Source organism: Antedon mediterranea, chromosome 7 (genome assembly GCF_964355755.1).
Source record: "Antedon mediterranea chromosome 7, ecAntMedi1.1, whole genome shotgun sequence".
In the NCBI taxonomy this organism is placed as follows: Eukaryota; Metazoa; Echinodermata; class Crinoidea; order Comatulida; family Antedonidae; genus Antedon; species Antedon mediterranea.
Genome location: NC_092676.1, coordinates 15,330,664 through 15,355,983, shown reverse-complemented (window position 1 = coordinate 15,355,983; position 25,320 = coordinate 15,330,664). Strand labels below are relative to the sequence as shown.

The 25,320-nt window shown below is 33.0% G+C and overlaps 1 protein-coding gene across 1 annotated transcript in view; it reads right to left on the bottom strand.

Moving 5' to 3' along the window:
* LOC140053882 (inactive phospholipase C-like protein 2) overlaps positions 1-23,661 on the bottom strand; it is an 81,115-nt gene extending 57,454 nt beyond the window's left edge. The window contains exon 1 of the mRNA XM_072098618.1: positions 23,574-23,661. The gene's annotated coding sequence lies outside the window, so the exon portion shown is untranslated. The remainder of the gene's footprint in view (positions 1-23,573) is intronic.
* Positions 23,662-25,320: the final 1,659 nt, after the last annotated feature.

The following is a 25,320-nucleotide window of genomic DNA, read 5'->3' as shown; positions in this document are numbered from 1 at the left end:
GTGGGTTAAAGTTTAAATATTAATTACTGTTAATGGCATCTTCTACACATTCATATTTTCTATACCATAATAATTTTTAATGTAACTAACACCCTTGCTAGATTTACTAAATACAAATCATTGGTCTAGATTCTTAATTGACTTGTTTTAATTTACTTAACCCTTTCACTGCTAAGATATATTTAAGAAAAACATATGATATTTTAATAAATTGCAAAAAAATATTAATTGAGATAATTGTGTAATTATTTTTGTGGTGTGTGATGGGCAAAGGGTTAGTCTACAGTTAGGTATAAAACAAAAAGTAATTTGCATATTAATGACATCACTACAGGTATTTTGGATTTCGTGTTTTTTATTGAATCACAAATCAGTTTTGGGGCAAAATTGTGAAAATAATGACATTTTCCAAAAATTCACTATAGTACAAAAAATAACTATTGTTTCAGAATTTTTTTTTTTTTGCGTGTTGTGATTAACACGATGTAGCCTTATTGGGGCGGGTAAATTTTGTTACTTTCGAAATGGCCGCCATGACGCTACTCAAAGCAACTTTCCAAGATAGAAATATTATTATATATACTATACTATATATACTATAATTAAAGAGGGCGCATGATTTTCAAGACGATAATACAACTATAGAGGGCCGTTTTTATTAGCTGGAAAAAATTTGTAATGACAAAAATATTCAAGTTCATCAAAAAAATATAGAGGGTGCTATATATTATAGGCAAACACGATTAAATCATTGTTTTGCCCATACCCGGTATTACCGGGTATACGCAGTGACAAGGTTAATATTGACTATACTACAGTATATTGTTATATAAACATTTATACTTGTGTGATTCAAATTGAAATAGATGGATTAAGATGATAAAGATATTACTAAGTCTAGAGACCTTTAAGTTTTATACATAATTAATATTTCAACTTTACACATAATCTTTTCAATGAATAACTATGTCTAAGTCATAGGTTTAATGAAAATGTCTATTTATTCTAGAGTAACTGAGGGGATTCTCTATTCTTGACTCTACAGTTTATTGAATTTTGTAAAGTACATAAAGTCTGTTTGTTGTATAATTATTTTCGTCAATAAGTGGATTCTAATAATTTAAGCGGCCAGCTATAAATACCAGAATGCATCCCGCACGGATTGATATTTTGGTTTTTGTTTTGTGATGAAACAAATAATAAGAACCATAACTTTTTAGCGAAAATACCGAGTTTCGGATTCTGCCAAAAAAAGGAACGACAATTAATTCAGCAACGAGACAACATCAGGCTAGGCCTATAGCTAGCATATGATATTCGTACGTTACATCTCCTTACCAGCTAGGCCTAAAGGCAAGCTAAGCCAGGCCCAATACCGTCTATGAGAGAAAATTTGACGCAAGCTACTGAGATAGTGCATTGTTTTTCTCATAATGAACCTAAATTTAAGACAAGAAATGACCTGTTTTAATGTTTTTAAACTTATATTTGCATTATTTTTACAAACTTTAACAATTGCAAGGAAAGTTTTAAAATTTATTGTCCCCTGAATAAATAATTTGTAAAAATATTTTTGTTGAATATGCCATTTTAATATCACATAAAAGATATTCACTTTGACCAAATATTAGATGGGAAAAAAAATATTTACCTGAAAATTTAAATATCTTCTTTTACAGAAGTGATTAACTTAATTAAAAACTGTAAAAAGGCCTTTTAAAAATGTTTTATTTATATATTCTTATTTTCATGTTTTTGGAGGACATCTTCAATACTTAATTCTCACCATTATTACCTATCACCTTAAATGTATTACTGGAATTCTATTGAATTTTTTACACTATCAACTGAAGTCTGTTACTTGGGATTCCATCATTTTTACATTATCGAACTTTAATTATTGCAATTTCATTATTAATTATTCTACAACCTTAAATGTATTACTTATAGAAATGTTGCCCTCTATTACTTTATCACCTAAATTGTATTAATCAAATCATTACTGTCTTTACCTTCAATTGATCATGGTACTAAAATGTTTTTTATTGGAATTCTCTTATTTCTAATATCAAATAGTGTTTAACATATTTCATGCCTTTATTTTAGATTTGATAATACAAACAAATCAAATACAAATTGTATACAGTACGTCACTGAACCATCACTGAAAATATTTTCAAATCTTCATGACCGTAAAGTGGTCAATATTTATTTGAAGGAACACGTCACTTCGTCCTCTAAAATGCTGATTGTAAAAATAAAACTCGATTCCTGTAGTAATTTAAAGAAACCAGAAATAAATCAAAACAACATCACAATTAGATCCAAGATTCAGTATACTGTAGTATTTTGAATACTATATCATCATTTACATAACTATAAAGACAGCAATTACTTAACATAACATAGAGGGTGCTATATCATAATACTGAAACAATTGATAACATTAACATTAAATATTTCTTACAAAAAATGCTTCTCAACTTAAAAACAGTCTTTATTATTCTTTCTTCAAAAATAATTTTCTTATAAATTTATTATCAATTATTTTTGTTTAACAATCAGTAGTAAACATTTTGTGTAAATATAGTCTGGCCTAGTAAACTGTACAGAACAAAAATAATATACATATTCCAGCATTTACACTTGGACATTATGTGTAGGCCTACCGCCGCCAAGGGGAATAGCATAGCGCGTACAGGTCGTACTACCCAATCAGGAATGCTTCTACCCGATCAAGCTCGTGAATGTTTTGTACACGCAACAATAATTGTTTAATTCTGCAAAACAGCTTTTTGTCAGGAAGATAAGTTAATTGGTCAAATTGTTGCCTTACTCTGACTTAATTGCACATCATGCTAAGTATATTGAGAACACACAAATTTGCTGGTAATTCTTGGGTTGGAACCCATGACCTCCAGATCACTAGGCGTTCAGACCATGAGACCATCAAGCTTGCACTGGATAACTAGGGTTAAATTAGATTAGCCCACGGAACATGGATGATCATTAACTGCGAAGTAGCTTTGAATCAGGAAGCTCTGCAATTGGTCAGATATTTGCCCTACTCTGATGTAATCTTAAGTGTATGAGATTTTTTGAAATTTTGGCGGTGGGACTATACCCAGCGATTCTCCTATACACAAACCGAAAATGATGAGAGAAGTGATCAATTAGTCTATCCAAAAACTTACTGAAGCATTCAAATGAAAGAACACAACTATTAAGGCTGTATCTATTCTAGACCTTATGCTAGGCCAGTCCTGTAAACGGTCCATGCATACAGTAATTCATTGACACTATTCATGTTTCAACATTACTACAAATTGCAGCAAAATGAATGAACAAATATACTTAAGTTAATTTTAGAACTGTAAAATAGATGAAAATATAACATAAAAGTTATATAGAATTTGTACTCGTAATTATTATAAGGTCTTCTTCTATACAATAATAAATAGTTGACAATTGTAATCATACTTTGACAAGCTTTTAGCTTTGAAGTGAATGTAAAGAATAATTGATTACCCTTTTAAAATTTTGACACATGATTTTATAGTCACTAATCACATGCATAATATTGCATTTAAGGTGTTAAATAAAGCACTTCTTTCAATTATAAGTGGGATATTTATAAAGGAGACTGATGACTTTGAGAAGAATACTGCGCATTCATTCATTACAATAAAGTTAGTTACAACATGGAACCTAGATTTTATTATCATAAAATAATAAAAAATCATAGTGCCTGTCACATACACAGAGACCACATAAATTTAAACTTAATACATAACCATCCTGCTAGATTTCAAAATATCAAAGTTCATATCTCACCATGCTAAACTTCAATTTTATTCTTGGGTAAACTATAGTAAATTTGTCTGCTTACACTAGGAGAAACTCATCACTATATGAACACTTTCACTCATTACCTACAATATCTCTACTATTAGAGGAACTATATATAAGGAACTCATTATTTTGTGTGCCAGTTTTTAAAGAAAAAAGCTACAATTTTTGTGTAAAAATTGATTGTAAAGTTTGTATTCATCAAAGATCAAACATTTTATAAATCTGTCAATGTGGAAAGATTATTTAAAAATTGATTCTACTATTTAGCTCTTTTAGGTCAACCAAGATATAAATGAAAAAAAATCTCAGAAGACATATTTAAACCATTCTCTAATTTCATGGGGTTTTTAATAGTCCGTCACAAATTAAATTTACTTTCTGGTTTCAGATTACGAATACTAGTTGCTCAAACTAAGAAAAGCTTTTATGATAATGTGCACAAACTCAACCCATTTAAACAGAAACTATCAAGTACTGTAATAGCAAACAAAGCATAATTATTTATTATAATCCATTATTATCAGCAAAAAGCTTGCATACAAGAATATTAACTTTTTTGTTTTAGAAGAATGATATCGATCACTTTAATAAAACCAGTTATTTGGCATCCTGGTTTAACTTTTAAACTACATGAATCGGTTGAGATTATTCATAAATGTACATGCCGTATAATTTTGGGTAAAGACCATATTTCATATGCCAACTATCTTTTGGTCTCTGCCGTAAATTTTCCCCATTTTCCCGTTTTTCTGTCAGAACTGCACATCTTATTCCACCTTCTAGGTTTGAATGCCATGATAGAATGTAATAATACAAGGGGATTTGCTAATGTCTTTTAGTCTGATGCTTTTTATATTAGGCTCCTCAATTCCTATAACTTTCTTTCTTGTTGCACACTTTTTCTGTAGTTTATTTCTATTGCTTTGTAAATCATATGCAATTTAGCATTGAGGTTACAATATATGGATGATCATTGTTTTTTTTTTAAATAAAAGATTACCATGACTACTATAAAATGTGTATATTCAAAACTCAATTATTCAAACTACAGTAGACCTGATTAGTTCCATCAGCAATGTTTCTAGCAAAGGCTTTATTATCTAATCACCTTTAGCAAAACACCAACTACATACAGTAATGTCCCAATTATTTTTAGTGCGCCACCTATAACAAATTTAATAAAATATGTTACATTTTCATATTTACATTTTTTGTTCTCAATATTTAAATTATATTTTTCAGGAATGATACTTGAATCTCAATGTTAGCAATATCCATATTTTATTTATTGTTTAAAATGAGGTCATTGATATTTGGCCAAACCAATCTACAAAAACATAATTCTATAATCTGAAAATATTCATAACACAAAAGCATAAATATTTGCACAGATCGCACCTTTTTTCACTGTTTGGGCCTGTTTCTGCTGAGCAGGAATAATTTATTATTAACCGATTCTTTTTTGATCGATTATTTTTGGGCAGCAGAAACGACGCAAAATGACATAACTAACTGATTAGAAAATAACCAATTAAAAAAACTCAATCCATTGTGTGTTTTAACCAATTATTGTAGAGAAGTTTTTCGAAATCCTGAAACAAAGAAATGAAATATCAACTTTGGTACCTATATTGGTTTATATACTATAGTGTGCATTAAATAATGCAAGAATTATGTTTGGCTTTTAGTTCAGCTGATATTAGATGCATGTAAATTTTACATGCATGTAAATTTTACATCTAGTTCATATTAGTTTTTTTTAACTATACCATAGGGACTACAGATAAAGTGCTAATTATAAAAGTTAACAGCAAGTGTAAGACATACTATTCTTTGAATCTAAACTCTCAGGGTAAGAAATACATTGCTATTCCATATTTGCAAATTAACATTAATATTTTCTATCTACATGAGGAGTTTGCTGAGACAAAATAACTGTTTAAACGTGTGTGAATAATTCACAGGTACTGACACAGTTATAGTATGGCAATTTGTTTGATAACCAAATACACTAACCAACAACAGTAGTAGTCAGTGGCGCTTATTTGGATAACCTGATAATAGCCACTCTCTCCTTAGATAGGAATACATTTACAAAAAGTAAGAAACATTTATGAAAATAACACAACCTTGTTACAAAAAACATGATGAAGATTGTATGTGGAGTGGTTCCCACTTTCGTTAATGTAGTTAGTTAATTCAGATGTATCACAGGCACGAAATAGATTATCATCACATCACATTTATCACAATGAACTCGCTGTCAATCACTTCTTCCTCCCCCGCCATCCCAACCCAAAAACAATTCCTAGTCTTACCAAATTTAATAATCTACTGTATTAGTTGACCTTTAATAAACAATACCGGTAATAATATGAGAATTAAGAATTATCTATTTTGTAAATTTACATTCAGAAGGTCAATGTATAATTCATATTATTTGTGGATACAATGCAGTAAATTACCTTATTATATCTTTTTAATTGCTTTTTAGTTAGCATAACATAACATGGACTTCTGTACAGATTTGCCAATGTCCTATTTAGCATATTAAATCTGTTTGAAGATTAGTTATAAAAGCACACACCAGTGTTTTGCCTGGTACTATCAATAGAACAATTAATATATAGGATTTAGACATTAACTTCATACTGTGTTTATCAATGCTAAACTGGTGGCTATTTATAAGAAAGGTTAATAGAGCAGAAATTGCCAGTTAATGGTTTATGCTATGCTACGATTCAACGTTGCATAACACGTCGTATCCATGGTGTAATCAAGAAAGAGTATAATACCGTACATGGCCAGTTTCCTTCACTATAATAATCCACTGGGATATTTTCAGTCAACATTATATAATAATACCAACATCTCTTTCACTCAGCAATTAGTCCCACATCTGTGCGTAACATTTATTTTAAGAAAAACTGGTGATTTTTTTTTAAATAGCAAGAAAATACTAAATTAGATAATTTTGGAAATATTTTTGTGGTGTGTGATTAGAAAAAGGTTGGTGTATGGTTGAGAGTAAACAAAAATGGAAATTTGCATATAATGATGTCATTACAGTTATTTTGGCTTGCTTTTTGTGTATCAAATTAATGATAAAAACTATTTTTTCTATAAGTTGGTTTATTAATACATAGATATGATACAGATAAAAAATATATATATACAAAATTACGCACAAATCAACATTTTGGGGCTAAATCGTACAAATAAGATATTTCCAAAAATTTATTCTGAATTTTTGTTTGCGTGTTGCGATGAACAGGATGTTGCCTTATGTTCAGTTGGTGGTTTTTGGGGGATGTTTTGTACCATTGTGCTAATACTCCAAGATCAAAATAACTAGATAGATAAATAAATCCTTAATAATCCTGAAAATAATACATAATATTGTAATAGATTACAGCTTTTGTATTTTGTTTTTGTATCTTGCTATTAGACTTTATTTAGACCAAAACAATTTTCCAATTCATTGAAATAATTGAAAGATTTCATTATATTTTTATTTTTAGAACGCTATAGTTATCCTTTATCCTTTTTTTCTTTTTTTTGCCATTTTATTTTTAAATTGATTATTATAAGATTGCTAGAAGCGTAAATTTGTAGGTTTGGGAGGTACACTTTGAATATGATACAACAAATTAATAAAAAAAAACATATTTTCTATATTATACTGTAGCTGTAATTAAATATGAATGTCTAACAATATATTCCAGTATTGGTGGAATAGTTAGTTCATGACTTTGGAGTGAATTATAGATTGGTGGTTAAGATGCTTGGCTACAGATTCTGGGTTCAAACCCTGTCAAATTATCAATCCACTACTAGTCACAAGACTGCAAAATATACTGCACATCACATACAGAGTACATCAATATGTAAACGTAACCTATAACTGATATAAAGTTACATTATAAACATTATTTTATTTAACTCTTTATAAAAAACACACCTCTTCTATAATTATTAAATTTAAACACTAATAATAAACAAAAAGATGCCAAATTAACATACAGAATTTCACAAATGAACAACATTACTTTAGTTGTGTCAAATCAATACTTGTCCCAAATTGAATAAGGCAGCAGAAAGAAGAGAAAACGCATAAATTATTACAAATGTACAAACCAAGATGATTCTACATCAATTATAAAAATCCAGTAAAATAATTAATAATAATAATTAAACTATATAATTAGTATTGATCAGTAATTATACAGTCCAACATAAACAACAAACCATGTCAATTATGGTCAATTATTTCAAGGAAACTACAACATTAAATGCATCAATTATTCTGAGCTGGCATACATTACCATTACATCAATTACACAGCAATTATTACAAACAAAACATACTTGTTGTAAGAATACTCAAAAAGTATTGAAAATGAAATAATTTGAATAGAATATACCGTATCTACACAAATAAATGACCCAGGGGTGTTTATTGTTCAGGTGGGTTTTTAGGTGGGGATGTTTATTTTTTGGGTGTAATATGGTAACATGTATAATCACCCTTTACGTGATGAAATACAGTAATAATTGTATCAAAATGCCTGGTAGTAAATTGTAGATCATGTCAATCAATGAATTCCACTACAAATAGTAATGTGTTGTAATACAATATTGTTGTTTTGGGGGATGTTTATTTGAGGAAATAACTAAAGGCCCTTGGATGTTTATTTGAGGGGAGTGGGGGCATTTATTCAAAATGATGTTCTACATGTGGGGTCATTTATTTGACAGAGGCGTTTATTCAAATAGAAACGGTAATAATATTATACCATTATTTAGTGCTAACCGAAAGCGTTTTGCTTATTTTATACTGCTTTATATCCATTGAGCTTCTAATACTCACAGCGTCGTTACCCATAGCCTGCTGGGAACAGCGGTAACGTATTGACATCGTACCCTAGCTGCGTTGTTACCCATAGCCTGCTGGGAACAGCGGTAACGTATTGACATCGTACCTTAGCTGCGTCGTTACCCATCGCCTGCTGGGAACAGCGGTAACGTATTGACATCGTACCCTAGCTGCGTCGTTACCCATAGCCTGCTGGGAACAGCGGTAACGTATGGACACCGTACCCTAGTTGCGTCGTTACCCATAGCCTGCTGGTAACAGCGGTAACGTATGGACATCGTACCCTAGCTGCGTCGTTACCCATGGCCTGCTGGTAACAGCGGTAACGTATTGACATCGTACCCTAGCTGCGTCGTTACCCATAGCCTGCTGGTAACAGCGGTAACGTATTGACATCGTACCCTAGCTGCGTCGTTACCCATAGCCTGCTGGGAACAGCAATAACGTATTGACATCGTACCCTAGCTGCGTCGTTACCCATAGCCTGCTTGGAACAGCGGTAACGTATTGACATCGTACCCTAGCTATAGGCCTTGGCTGGCATCGTCTCATTGTTGATTAATTGTATTTCCTTTTTGGCAGAATCTATTACTAAAAATCGGGGAAAACCTGGTATTTTCGCTGAAATATTAGTTTTTCTTATGATCACACTAAAAGTGGATGTATCACAGAAGCAAAACGAAAATATTAATCTTTGTGTGCGATGCATGCTGGTATTTATAGCGGGCTGCTTAAATTATTAGCATCTACTTACTTTTCACATAAAACAAATTATCGAAGCATATAGTATGTACAGTATTGCTATTATGTTGAATGGAGTAGATTCACACTTACAACTCGAGGTCAAAAGCCAAGGCAGCTGATGAATGTTAGTATACATCGGTTTTAATGACAAATAGATGAGTATCCAATGATGGTTTCTTGAGGAGTGATGATATACAGAAACTAAACTTGGTGGTTAAGGCCAATGGTAAATCTGAGTTTACATATTCTTTCTACAATGATGTATAGAACTTCTGTTTTTAATTGTTAACCCTTAAATACATACTTTCCTGCCATGCCAAGCTATTAATGCTGCCACAGTCAACTTTTCAAACTAAGCATAACATCCCAAGGCAAATTTCATTGCTTTCTTAGACAGCTAGGATGATTAGATAACTATTATTAGGTTGATGGCAACATTCATTGTCTTTTCTATTTCAAAACCGTTTAGAAATCTTGATCAAAAACTCAAATTTATTTACATGTTGAAGACATGTGCGACGCAGGAAGAATTGATGTATCCAGTTTGCCATTAGAAATTAATTGCTTGAAGATCACCATGTGTGCAAGATCACCATGTGTGCAAGATCACCATGTGTGCAAGATCACCATGTGTGCAAGATCACCATGTGTGCAAGATCACCATGTGTGCAAGATCACCATGTGTGCAAGATCACCATGTGTGCAAGATCACCATGTGTGCAAGATCACCATGTGTGCAAGATCACCATGTGTGCAAGATCACCATGTGTGCAAGATCACCATGTGTGCAAGATCACCATGTGTGCAAGATCACCATGTGTGCAAGATCACCATGTGTGCAAGATCACCATGTGTGCAAGATCACCATGTGTGCAAGATCACCATGTGTGCAATATCACCATGTGTGCAATATCAACATGTGTGCAATATCAACATGTGTGCAATATCAACATGTGTGCAATATCAACATGTGTGCAAGATCACCATGTGTGCAAGATCACCATGTGTGCAAGATCACCATGTGTGCAATATCACCATGTGTGCAATATCAACATGTGGTGCAATATCAACATGTGTGCAATATCAACATGTGTGCAAGATCACCATGTGTGCAAGATTACCATGTGTGCATTCTGACACCTTCTGCTATTGTACAGTAGCTAAAAAGAGGGGTCTTCTTTTGTTTACTTACAATCTACACCCAACTATTTTTAGTGACATCATCACGGTTCACTCTATTAAATTCTTATTATTCTATGTTTTAAAAAAATACTAAAATGGTCAATTTAAAGAGCTAATTCAAGATAGTACAGTAGATGAATCTGAATCAGAATCTGAGATAGAAAGTAATTGTGGACAATGCACTATGCATGCACACAACACACAATAATTTATGTAAACTTTACACAAGTATCAATCTACTGAGATTTTAAGATGGTTATTAAAACTGATTTTATGTTTGTATTATTTAATGGTAAGTAAAAGTAGATGGAAAGACTATAGTATAAAAAAATGTATTAATTAAAAATGAATCTAATGCGATAAGCAGTGGTTCTATAACCTTTAGATATGTTGAATCAGCTATGTGCAATGAATTTCAAAACCTGTCTATTATGAACAGTTAACATACTGTAACATCAGGTTTCTGTAGAAACAGCATGAAGTCAGTCAGTCAAACTGCAGGTTATATATTTTAAAGATTGAATTTGTATTTTATTAATACATTAAGTACATAATGCTTTTTAAAGCCAAGGTACAGGCATGAATTGTAAATATAATATCTGGTTAATTGTACATAAATCAAATATTTGTAATAAAAATCAAGATTAAAAAACATGAACTTCTCTTAAAATGAACTTCCCTTAAAATGGTCAAATACAAAATGTGACAAAATTCTGCTATAAAAACCAGACCTTTTTTCAGTAGTGAAAAAAGATGGTGGATATACGGTGTATAATTTTTGCTATATCATGAAAATAAAACTTGAATAAAAATAAAAATACTAGAAATGTAATTACTTTTATTTAGTCATCTGATAACATTTTTTACCACACCATTTATTTTATATAGTATTTTAAAAATGCCTCTCTATTTACAACATTTGTGTACAAAAGAATAGAGATTTTACTGTGTAATTTCAACTATCCCCCTCCCCCTCCTCCCACTGATAAGAAAGTGCTTATTTTAAACAATCTGGTGTAACACAAATTATGAAACATAGGGGGAACTATAGATCGATAATTATTGGAATGTTCAATAGAATGTTTTGCCCGCAACTGGCCTTTAACATTAAATATAATTGTCATAAAAGTACAACTAACATACAGCACCATTTATAGTGTGAAATAACTTAAGACAGTTGTCAAAAAAACATTTGTACCCGTCTAGACCCACAGACGATAAAATAAGCAAGCTAGAAGTAGTGTCAGTAGACGATACAATAAGCAAGCTAGCATTAGTGTCAGTCTACACCCACAGACGATACAATAAGCAAGCTAGCATTAGTGTCAGTATAGACCCACAGACGATACAATAAGGGTATGTTCAGACTCACGGAGTTACGGTGGAGTTATCTACGCAAGGCGTACGGTAATCCGTGGCATTAAAAGTCAAGGTGTTCAGACACAACGATTATCATTCCAAACGTCTTGCGTTTAAAGCGGAAGTTCCGTCATACCGACAGAGCTGAGAGTGACACGCGCGAAAGTTTACAACACTAGCTAGGCCTAGCAATATAATACAATGTTACCTTCAAATGTAAAGGTTTTTTTGCCGATTTTTTTGCAAATCCTTACAGAAGATAGTAATTTCGAACATAATTATTACACGGACAATGACTTTGCCATTATTTGTATGATTTTAATTAATTTTGTAAAATCATGTCGCCGACGCCAACTTTGTCAGGAGGAATTTTGCAGTTTAGATGCAATTTCTTTAAAAACAGCCATCTTGTTGCCGGCGCTAGCTTTCCAATTTCTAATTTTGATCTTGTCTATAAATTCAGGGCTGCCCCATAATGAAATCAAATCAGCCACTTCTGTACTTTTCCATGTAACACGTTTCATTTTAATTCGAATGTTGCTGTTGATCTACTAGCTCGAGGAATAGGCTATATTGTTTTGCTATTAAAAAAAACCTCGCGAATAGACTGCTGCTAATTGCGGTCGTGTCTTTTCATTGGCTGACGTTGACCGGAGGTTGAAATCACTGATGCATCAATGGATTAGCCTTATGAAATCTACCCTCTCCCGCTGGAGTTATTAACGCCACTGGCGCGGAGTAACAGCTCCCTAACGCTAATCCGCGGCATGGTTCAGACACAAAAATATGTACGCCGCGTACATAACTCCACCGTAACTCCGTGAGTCTGAACATACCCTAAGCAAGCTAGCATTAGTGTCAGTCTAGACCCACAGACGATACAATAAGCAAGCTAGCATTAGTGTCAGTCTATACCCACAGACGATACAATAAGCAAGCTAGCATTAGTGTCAGTCTAGACCCACAGACGATACAATAAGCAAGCTAGCATTAGTGTCAGTCTACACCCACAGACGATACAATAAGCAAGCTAGCATTATTGTCAGTCTAGATCCACAGACGATACAATAAGCAAGCTAGCGTTAGTGTCAGTCTACACCCACAGACGATACAATAAGCAAGCTAGCGTTAGTGTCAGTCTAGACCCACAGACGATACAATAAGCAAGCTAGCGTTAGTGTCAGTCTAGACCCACAGACGATACAATAAGCAAGCTAGCATTAGTGTCAGTCTAGACCCACAGACGATACAATAAGCAAGCTAGCATTAGTGTCAGTCTAGACCCACAGACGATACAATAAGCAAGCTAGCATTAGTGTCAGTCTAGACCCACAGAAGATGCAATAAGCAAGCTAGCATTAGTGTCAGTCTGGACCCACAGACTATGCAATAAGCAAGCTAGCATTAGTGTCAGTCTACACCCACAGACGATACAATAAGCAAGCTACTGTAGCATTAGTGTCAGTATAGACCCACAGACGATACAATAAGCAAGCTAGCATTAGTGTCAGTCTAGACCCACAGACGATACAATAAGCAAGCTAGCATTAGTGTCAGTCTAGACCCACAGACGATACAATAAGCAAGCTAGCGTTAGTGTCAGTCTACACCCACAGACGATACAATAAGCAAGCTAGCATTAATGTCAGTCTACACCCACAGACGATACAATAAGCAAGCTAGCATTAGTGTCAGTCTAGACCCACAGACGATACAATAAGCAAGCTAGCATTAGTGTCAGTCTAGACCCACAGACGATACAATAAGCAAGCTAGCATTAGTGTCAGTCTAGACCCACAGACGATACAATAAGCAAGCTAGCATTAGTGTCAGTCTAGACCCACAGACGATACAATAAGCAAGCTAGCATTAGTGTCAGTCTCGACCCACAGACGATACAATAAGCAAGCTAGCATTAGTGTCAGTCTAGACCCACAGAAGATGCAATAAGCAAGCTAGCATTAGTGTCAGTCTAGACCCACAGACGATACAATAAGCAAGCTAGCATTAGTGTCAGTCTGGACCCACAGACTATGCAATAAGCAAGCTAGCATTAGTGTCAGTCTACACCCACAGACGATACAATAAGCAAGCTAGCGTTAGTGTCAGTCTAGACCCACAGACGATACAATAAGCAAGCTAGCATTAGTGTCAGTCTAGACCCACAGACGATACAATAAGCAAGCTAGCATTAGTGTCAGTCTACACCCACAGACGATACAATAAGCAAGCTAGCATTAGTGTCAGTCTAGACCCACAGACAATACAATAAGCAAGCTAGCGTTAGTGTCAGTCTAGACCCACAGACGATACAATAAGCAAGCTAGCATTAGTGTCAGTCTAGACCCACAGACGATACAATAAGCAAGCTAGCATTAGTGTCAGTCTAGACCCACAGACGATACAATAAGCAAGCTAGCGTTAGTGTCAGTCTACACCCACAGACGATACAATAAGCAAGCTAGCATTAGTGTCAGTCTACACCCACAGACGATACAATAAGCAAGCTAGCATTAGTGTCAGTCTAGACCCACAGACGATACAATAAGCAAGCTAGCATTAGTGTCAGTCTAGACCCACAGACGATACAATAAGCAAGCTAGCATTAGTGTCAGTCTACCCCCACAGACGATGCAATAAGCAAGCTAGCATTAGTGTCAGTCTAGACCCACAGAAGATGCAATAAGCAAGCTAGCATTAGTGTCAGTCTAGACCCACAGACGATACAATAAGCAAGCTAGCATTAGTAGACGATACAATAAGCAAGCTAGCATTAGTAGACGATACAATAAGCAAGCTAGCATTAGTGTCAGTCTAGACCCACAGACGATACAATAAGCAAGCTAGCATTAGTATCAGTCTAGACCCCTTCAGACACAAGATACAAAAGCAAGCTAGTGTCAATAGAAAAGGTAATACTGAATTAATTCTAGCATAGCCTACTTGAAAACTTTAACATAATTTTTTTACATCAATTTGGGCTTTGTCATAAAATATCTCAAAAGAATAATTTCAGTTCAGTGTCACTCTGACAATGTAAAAATAGTCCCGAAAGGCCATTTCTTTTATTCGGGCATTAGTATTGTATACACAGGTCATTCTTTGTATGTTAACGAAAAGTAAAAGCTTTTTATTTATTAATTATTTTGAAATTGAAATGCACAGTGTTAGGCAATTGTGTTGTACAGTAATTAAACTGACAACAGATGTTACCTTATAGTTCCCAGTGCTCTAACTAATTATATTATTCTGTTGACAAATAATTGTCACTAGGCAATTTGGGTTATATCTATAAATTATGCTTTAACTCTAGAATAAAACGCATGTCACCAACTCTGTGTCGGTTACTCACCTAGCTGTTCAATGTGTACTGCGATAGTTGGATTCTACAACATTTTAGCAGGCCTATACGATATTGTTCTATATTCTCTCCTAAAAAAAATATCTAATTCCATCGGAAGATTTTCAACCGTCCGCGCTAGAAGCAATTTACGAGTTGATGTAATTACTTTGCGACTTCTGGGTTTTTGCTGCCCTCTCTGATCTAGCTGGCAACGTTTGCGGTAACAGTCATACTCTTCTTTTTTAACAGGCCATGTGTGCGTTAAATAATAAATAAATATTGAGAACTGATGATATTCATAGATTTTTTGGAAATCAGGTTAAACCCTGAACGCCGATTGGTAGCTGACTTGTTGAGTTAGATGGCAAGTTTCAGGTTGTGCGCTATCCGGCGTATCACGTTAAAACCCGGGATTCTTTAGTCCATGTTTTACAAGATGTTTGAAATAAATAATGTATTGATTATACCAGTTAGGCCTACCGCATTTATTTGAATAAACACTGGATTTGTATTCATTGAGAAATGCTGATGATCTGTGTATGTACACAATAACACTTAATTTTCAAAAACTTTAAAATGATATAAAATTTTAATAAACTGTACACATTTTAACTTGATATTTATGAGCACTGTATTATGCATGATTTAATAGATATTAAAAGACAATTAGATTGGGTGATATGATGGTAAGCACCCTGCACATCTCCCACGACCCTCTACAACCTTGAATTATTTTTATCCTATATAATAATATAATTACACACAAATCTGAATGTTAAATGCTCTTCTACACAACTGTAATTTATTTATATCTATAAAAAACATGGTGTTACTGTGTAACCTATTCACAATTAATATTATTTAAGAAACAAACCAAAATAAAATTGAAAAAATAAGTTTTGACAATCATAATAGGTGATTTGGCTAGAAAAGAATGGATTGAAATGCATTAAATTTGACAAGATTGAGATTGTGCACAAGTTAATACTGGAATATGTATTCAGGAACTAATGCAGTTTAAAATAACTGAGCCCGATACTAAACCATTTACACAATAAAATAAATCGGCTTTATTTCCCTCTGACTCAAACAGCAAAATGTAAATTCAATATATTAAACCTCTTTTTTTACTGAAATGAACCTTAGCCTAAAAACTTCACCAGTTTCTGTTGATATTGCGCATTGATACTTGTAGTTTGTACTTATCTACCATCCAATGTGTTTAATTACAGCTCTGATAAGAATAAAGCAAACAAGCAAAAGAAATGCTACCAACATTACTAAACACATTTTGAAGGCAGGCAGATGATATTACTGTAATTACTTTAATAATGTTAGAAGAATTTCATCTGGTTGTGGAATAGGTATTAAATAAAATTTCTTTTAGAACAACCAAAAAATAATATAAGCGAACTTACAGTACGTTTCGAAATTTATCAGGTTTCATTCTCAACTGGCGTTTCATCGTCTAGCATTGTTAATACCATGACGACGATGAGTTGGTATATATTATATAGTTGGTATAATTTTATTTAATACCTTAATAATATTGCAATACAATTTACTCCTTATAGGCAGATTTCAATAGTAAAGTTTCTTAGGATATCATTTGTATATTGTTATAAAAGTGATTCACTTTCAATAGCAAAAATATACAGTAGGAGAAATCACAATTTTGAATATTTTTGTAAAATAAAAAAGTTTCATACCAAACCAATACAATTGTCCTGAAAGATTCTACTATATAACTGACCCTGGGATTATAAAAGAAACTGTTTAGCTAATTATACTCATGTTTACTCTATTGTATGCAAATGTTGGGATTGAATCAATAGCCTAGCCTTAGTCCATTGTAATGTCTTAATAGTGAATCTTTCTATGTAACAAGCAGGAAGCCTTGAATGAGAAGTTTCACCTGTACCAATTATATCAATATTGACTTCCAACATAGAAAATGTACTGTATACACTGATCTATGTACAACAAAATATGTAATAAATAGGTAGTAATATTTATACTATGTTCAGATATTATCTAAAATTATTATCATTCTTAAATTTTAGGGCCTGCAGTTTCTATTGAAAAATTCCAAGAAAAAAATGTTTTCTTCAATTTCAAAAGGATTTTGGTATTTGTTAGTATTGCAAAAATGTTGTTGTTTAGCTTATTTTTACTATGTACAATGAAAAACCAGTTCTCTCAGCTACAGTTTGTAAAATGAGGTCATTATATACCCACAATACAATTCATTAGTAAAAAATGTTTTTTTGTGTGGGCCCAATTTCTGTAACCAAGAAAGTCATGTTAATTATCCTGCTCAATAGAAAGAGGTCGCAATCCCAGCTTATCTAAACTGTACAGTACATAAACTGTCTAATTGTAAAACTAATTTACATAAACACAATCATCTAGATTATGTTGCAAATACTGTACTACTATAAAACTAAAGGCAAAACAGTTGATAACTATTCTTATTTTTGAGAAACTGAATGAACCTGAAGTAGTCGTTTAGTAGACCAAAGGAATTAATACTGTTAACACACAAAATATAAATTATATTTATAGGTTGTGTTTTTGATGAAAAACAATAAGAATGTGAATAATATACTGGATTCTTTAATCTTTAATAGTCTACATTACTTGGATGAATGTGCAAGCTAGAACTCTCTACGTAAAACTGCTTTTAATCCCATATTATGATTTAAAGCATTCTTTTTTAAAAATCAAAATATCTTATGACTATGAGGCACTTGTAATGCAAATACTGTTATTATTGATAAGAAATATTGATAACATAATCATTGATTTTAATGTTTGCAATACATTTGGCTATTCCAATGACACTTCCCAGGTGTCGATAAAAACTGGTGAATTGACAATTTGCATTGCTATCGTAATATGTTAGCAGAGAATCCTACTGTCAGTGTCCATTATATCAAATCTCCAACACCAACATGATGCAAATTGTTAGCTGCTTCTATTATTGTTGTTACCTTTCTTTCATCAGCTGGGGTATGTATTAATACAGTGGTACAGTGATGAATTTGTTTACCTATTTGGAAAATGTATTTATACCCTGTCTCCATCATTTTATTTTTAAAAAACGAATAGGACATACTGTATCAATATATACAGTATATAACTCAGAGTTTCCATTGACCTCTTTTCACCAGGGGCTAAGATAAGTACATCTTGAAGAAAAGAGCACTAAAGGCAGACATCCTATTCTCTCCCGATAAATGCGGGAGTCTCACAATATTTCGTGTCATTTCCCGCTAAAATACAATATTCTTTAGCAGTGGTTTACATGTTTTCACTTCCGGGAATTCCGCTTTTTAAAGTCACATAATAAAATTGAGTGATGCTAACCAGTTTAGTTTCAAAGAGAGTGAGCAGGGAGTTGACTATGTAGAATGGCAAAAAATGTTAGTACTGTAGGCTAGGCCTAGTTTGAAAGGGCACTTCAGGGAAAAGAGGTTTGTTCGAACCCTACAAACCACTCAGGTTACAAACTTGTGTACACAGTAAATTGTTTACATTGATAATTTTTCCTCTTTATTGGTCCCAAATCAAATAATTCCATATACAAATGTTCTCCTATGATACCTTGATTAAATGCCATGGGGTAAAAGAGCATTGGGTTTGAATTTCACACACAACTTCAATTAAATAGGCTTTTACTGTTTACAATAGAGCTTCTTTGGTCGATGATAACATCATATTCTACCGTCATTTGATTCTTACTTCTTCATTACAGAACCATTAAGGGAAAATTAAATATTATAATGTCTAAACAACAGAGTTATGGTGCAAATGCAATGGACTATTTACCAGTGTGGAAGAAAATGAATGGGTACCTAGTACTGTAGTAGAGGTATGATATTGGAGATTTACTATGACAGTGCTTGTATGTGTACATGTAGGATATAATATCAAGTTACCATTTGATTGAAAATACCCAAAGCTCCTACAATTTAAACTTGCTGTATGTTAATTTATTTCTTTCTTTTTGTTATACAAAATTTACAAATTTTAATCAGAACTAGAGGATTTCTTTTTGCTACAAAGGAAATCTTTTTTTTTTCCCAGTAAATAATTCTGAAGACTTAACCCTACTGTACTTTAAAGACACAAGGTTTCTACCCTAAGTATTTCAATTTACTGTAGATAACCATAATAAATGCACTCGCTCCCAAAGTAATAATGACTTATCTATTCCATTATGGAATAACTCTCAGGGTAAAAGAACTTTTTTTATAGATCAACTAAACTATGGAATTCTCTACCAAATAACATAAAATCAGAACTCCATAATATGTCTTTGGAAACTTTTAAATCTTCACTATAGAAAACATATATAATGTATTAACCTTTTTGCCTTCACAATTGTAAATAGTTTTATATCTGTTTTCTTTCTTTTTGTTTTTCTTTTATATTTTATTTTTGTTGTAAATATGTTTACTGAACCACTTTGGAAATCAGTACTTTTGTATTGAAAGTGTATTTCAGTTTAAGGAAAGAACAAATAAAAATAAAATAAATAAAGTGTCTGAGGCTAAAAGGAAAAATGCAAAATATATTTTTATACCTGTAACTTTCTGTAATTGCTGGTTTTATTATGTGAAATTGTTTGGCCTTCCGAAAAATTGCATTTTTTTCTACCTAGGTCAAAGGCTCAAAAAGTGCAATTCAAAGGGTTAAAAACAACATGCAAACATCTTTGTTAGTAAGATGGAAGACAAAAGTATAACAGAAAATTGCAATCAAACGGTAACCTTGTCAGCAAGAATCATGTCTTTCCTGATTTGTATAACAGATTCTGACCAAAAAAGGAAGATAAAATAATTCAGGAACAAGACTTCTCAAACTTTAAACCATGGCCAGACGAAATTTCGCCAGTTTTGCGAAGGATATCATTTTTTTTTTTTTGCCAATTGGCAACTCCAATCGTTATTTTTAAATATGCTAATGGCTAGCGTGAACCTAGATTTCGGTACATGAAAAAGTAGAAGTTAGTAATTACAGATGTTAATTGAGAACTCTATAATTGTACATATTTTAGAAAGTTAATACAGTATGTAAATGGTGGCACTAATAAATGGTAATAGCACATCTTGAACATCAAGCTAACTTTAAGTCTTAGTAGTTATTGAAAATTTCAGACACCTGATCTATGTTTATATTAAGGATAAATTACAGTCAAACATATATTAAATTAATTGAACTATTAACCATTAACATTTCTAAAAAGAGTTTAATATGTTTTCAGATCTTTCAAGTTAATATTTTTTAAACAATGAGCAATCAAATTAAACACCTATAATATTCAGGTTTTGAATAGACTTGATTAGTTTACTTTAGCTTAGAATGCCTTGGATAAGAAGATGAGCATTTATGTCAATATCAATGAGTCACAGTATTCCTACAATTAATTTAAATTCAATATTTGCAATTAGATTTTCTTTTATATCATATACATGATTATTTCACCTTATATTGTTAAGATTAAAATCAATCTAACACGTTGGCTGCCATAAGCTCACAGTTCACATTTTGACAAGGTTCATCCATGCAGCATAGTGTAACTTGTGCACTAGTGGCCTCCTCTCTGTATGCTCTTGTGTGCTATATATAAAATAAGTACTGTATTGTATTTATCCAACAAGCACTGTCATGCTTATATTTCAGTAAAGCACAAGCAATGTTTATGTCATTTATAAGACAAATAGGTGTATCCCTAGCTTTATTAAACTACACGGATAAATATGTCCCAAGGACAACTTTTACAATTCAGAACAACTTTTTAGGAGTCTAATTGTCCTGTTGATAATAGACAGGGGTGGATGATCCAGCATTATATTATAATAGATTAGGAGGGGCTAAACATTTCAAAAATGATATAAAAAAACGATCAGGTTGCAGAAAAATACAAATAGTCATTTTTTTATTTTAAAAAGACATGGCTATTAAATTTTAGGGGGAGGCTAAAGTAATAATTAGTACTTGCTATGCTTGGACCAAGAAGATGCTAAATTACTATTATTGTATACACAATTGACAGACTATCAGGATGATCATGGATGATCAGGGCCAGACGATCTGGTTTTTCTAAAGACAATCGGGTACTAACGTGTGCAGACGTTTAGGCCCAACTTTGTGTGGATGTTCGGGCTCAACTGTTTGGACCAGGACATTCGGGCCCAATATAATTAGACGATCGGGCCCATTATAAAAATAAAGGGAAGACGATCCGGTCCACGAAAACGAATTGGATTTATAATTGTTAACCATAAAATATTATTATATTATGATTACCCTATTAAGGAGACTTTTTTTCTATACCAAACACTAGAAAATAATATATAATAATAAATAAATAATTCATTTAGGCTAAAAAAATCTCTGCCAACAATTGCAATAGTAGACACAGATACAGTTACCAAATGACAAAATGAGTTTTTTTACCTTACGTCACCTTTATGTATAATCTAATAATTTTCTATCATATCTTTTTTAATCGCATGTACTGTAATGGCTACCATTAATATTATACATAAACATTGTTTGCCAATAACTCAATTATAAAATATAATGGAACAGATTAACAAACGATACACTTGGCTATCGGGGCCCAATGTTAAAGAATTACATTGGCTTCCTGTTCTGCACCGCATTGTCTATAAAATATTGTTATTAGTTTATCGGGCCCAATGTTAAGACTATCGGGCCCAACGGTTAAGACTATCAGGCCCAACGCCTAAGACGATCGGAACAAACGTATAAGACGATAGGGCACATAACAAAATGGGCCCGATCATCCTTGGCCCTGATCGTCTGTTTACCGTGTATGCATACTGTTGATTATTTAAGTAATTTGGTGCACCTGTCTAATTTAATTTTTCCAAATTTCACTAACAAATGAACAGTAAATAAATGAACAGTAAATAAATGAACAGTAAATAAATGAACAGTAAATAACTATACAGTAGAATCCATGTTTTACGTACCCTGATTTTACGTACCCTGATTTTACGTACGCATAAAATGACTGACGACGTCATCATTTTTAGTAATTTATTACATAAATAGTGTTATTTTTTTACATTGAGGGCACAATCTAACCACAAAGCCAAGGCTGTGAGACAAGCCACACGGGTGCATTCCCCCTACAGCAGTGACTGTTTTTATTGATAGAAAATACAAGAACATTGGTTTTTAATTATAAAACTTTATTTAAACATCGCACAGCCTGCATACTTTTCCAGTTAAGCATCACAGCTAGGCCTCACATCTAGATAGGCCTAACCTGGCCTAGATTAGTCTAGGCTAATTAGCTTTTACGTACGCCTTTTGGTCTCGTACCGTACGTAAAATGAAGGTTCAACTGTAAATGGAAAAGGCGAATGTCAGATTTTCCTTCAACTATACAGTATGACAACCGAAATGAATGATTGACTACCATACCAATGCTAGTTTAGGGTACTGTATGTTTGTTGATTAATTTTGAATTTTAGACTTATACAATATCTATATAAGAATGAATATTGTTTGTTCAGCACACCCACCAGCAGAGCAGGAAACAAATCACTTACAGGAAGGAGAACCTAAAACCTGGGATGAAAGGTAAAGAACAATAACCATGCTACATTCTGAACAAATATGCATTGCTTAGTACAGTCAACTATAGCAATTTTATTACACGATGAGGGATTGTAGTTTACTGCGATCCACGCGTCCGATTGCAGGGAGCATAGATCATCGTCTTAACTTTTAATAAACACTCTTTACTATTCGTTATTGTCAAATGCTTGCAAACTGAATCTAACTGGTAAATAAAGAAATTATAAAAAAATAGGCCTAGCCATCAAAAGCTATGGGATACAGCTGCCTACTGTGGTACGAGCAGTAGCAGTACTAAGTACTGGCTAGTTAAGTAGACAGAGAGAATCCGTAGACAGGAGAGAGGGGCCTTTCTGGATGACGAGCTAGGCCTAAATAAATAACCTAAATTTATATATAAAACAAATTAATTTACGATTTAAGATTAACCTACCTTATTTTACTTTACATGACAATAGGTAAAGCTACACACAGTGGGCATAGGTCTAGAACTATACTTTCTTTCTTTATAATAATATTTTATAGGCTAGGCCTCGTCCAGCCTTGGAAGGCCTATATTATATGTTACTATCATATTCATAGAATCAGCCAATCCTACCTTTTGCAATGCGTTTTTCTTCGGGGAAACTTGAAAATGATACAGTTTTCTTTCGCTTGCTGCGGGTGCCACTTTTGACTAAACTTGATTTCCGTGGAATGCATGGTTGCAACACATTTAGAGATCGATTGTCATCAAAAACTTCATCATTATCACTATTTTCTGACACTTTTCTCACATGTAATGTATTGTTATTACCTCCAGTAGCTCCCATCCCCTCGGCCATGTTCATTGTAATGCCTCGCTTCATTGGTTTTAGTTCCCAAAAGACACTACCATTATTCAAAAATGTTATTATCAATTATTTTAATAAAGCAAATTACTTATTTTCTTCATATATTTAATTATCATCAAAAGCATACTTTTATTTTGTTTTATTGAACACTAAGTTCATATGCCTAGAATACATTTATTTTACAATTAGACAATAGGTCTATATTAAATTCCCCATCTAAAAAATGGAAAAGTCCTGTCTTCGGCCTTATTATTATAGAGAGCGCGAGTGCGGTAGACCCGACCAAAGAATATATATCACAAGAATGAGTAATCCGCGATTTTCCCTGTAACAGTAATATTGTCCATGTGGTAGGGCGCCGCCATAAGTGTGGATGTATCTGGGATGTATACAACTTTTTGTGACGGTTTCACTAATCAAAGGCTGGACCACCGGTAGTATTTTCATGATAAAAAATGTTATCAACTACATGCCAACATCATGTTAAATAATATTTGGATATTTAATTGTTCGTTTTATGCAATTTATTTAGTAAAACTGCCGTTATAAACAGTTTGCTTTATCAACCGGGCGCTACGATAGCGTGACCGGGCGTGTTGGTGTTTACGCGTTTTCACAAAGGATAGTTTAATAATATTCCTATATTTAACTTGTTTCTGGTAAAACAAATAAATGTTAATGACATTTAACATTTTGTCCTATTAATAACATGTATTTTATACTAATTTATATCATAAAAACAATACTTAATTTACCGGGCGTAGAGTAGTACACGGCAATGGTAAAGAATAGGCCGTGCTGAGTAACGATTCGTTGATTTTTGGTGTTGCTGTGTTAGGCCTTTTTTGTGAACTAACTGAGCATGTTAGTAAATAATTGTCTGTAAAAGTGAATGTACACTAGTTTGTTAATAAATATGTATTACAAAATAGTTTACAATTGCAAAAACTATTATCATAATTCTATTTAATGTGACATGTATAATATCTATTAAATCAAGTCTTATTTAGTATGTATACATCCGCCCTTATGAGGGCGGCCATCACTCACTGGAGCTCTCTGTTACAAATTTCTCATGCAAAAATCGCGGAATACTCATTCTTGTGATATATATTCTTTGACCCGACCCGGCGCTGGTAGAAAAAGACGTACTTAACAAGGAGGCTGGTAAAAAACTAACAACCTCATCCATTACATGCTCCATTTGACAGTGTGCTGTAGCATTCTGATTTAATGCTCATCGTGGATCTATCCGGCATGCAAAGAGGGGAATCGTCACGCACCCTTTTTTGCAAACATTTAAATTTCACTTTTTTCTTGATTAAATTACGGAATCTCCCAAATTATGTGAGTTTGCCGCCCTCTTGCGTAATGTTTTTTTTTTCATTTCTAATTTTTCTCTCATCTCTACGTTTCAAATTGATTAATAGATTTATAACACTGGGCGGTTTAGATACCGACATCTTTCGATATTTGTAAAACAATATTATATGACGCAGATTAAGGGTCACC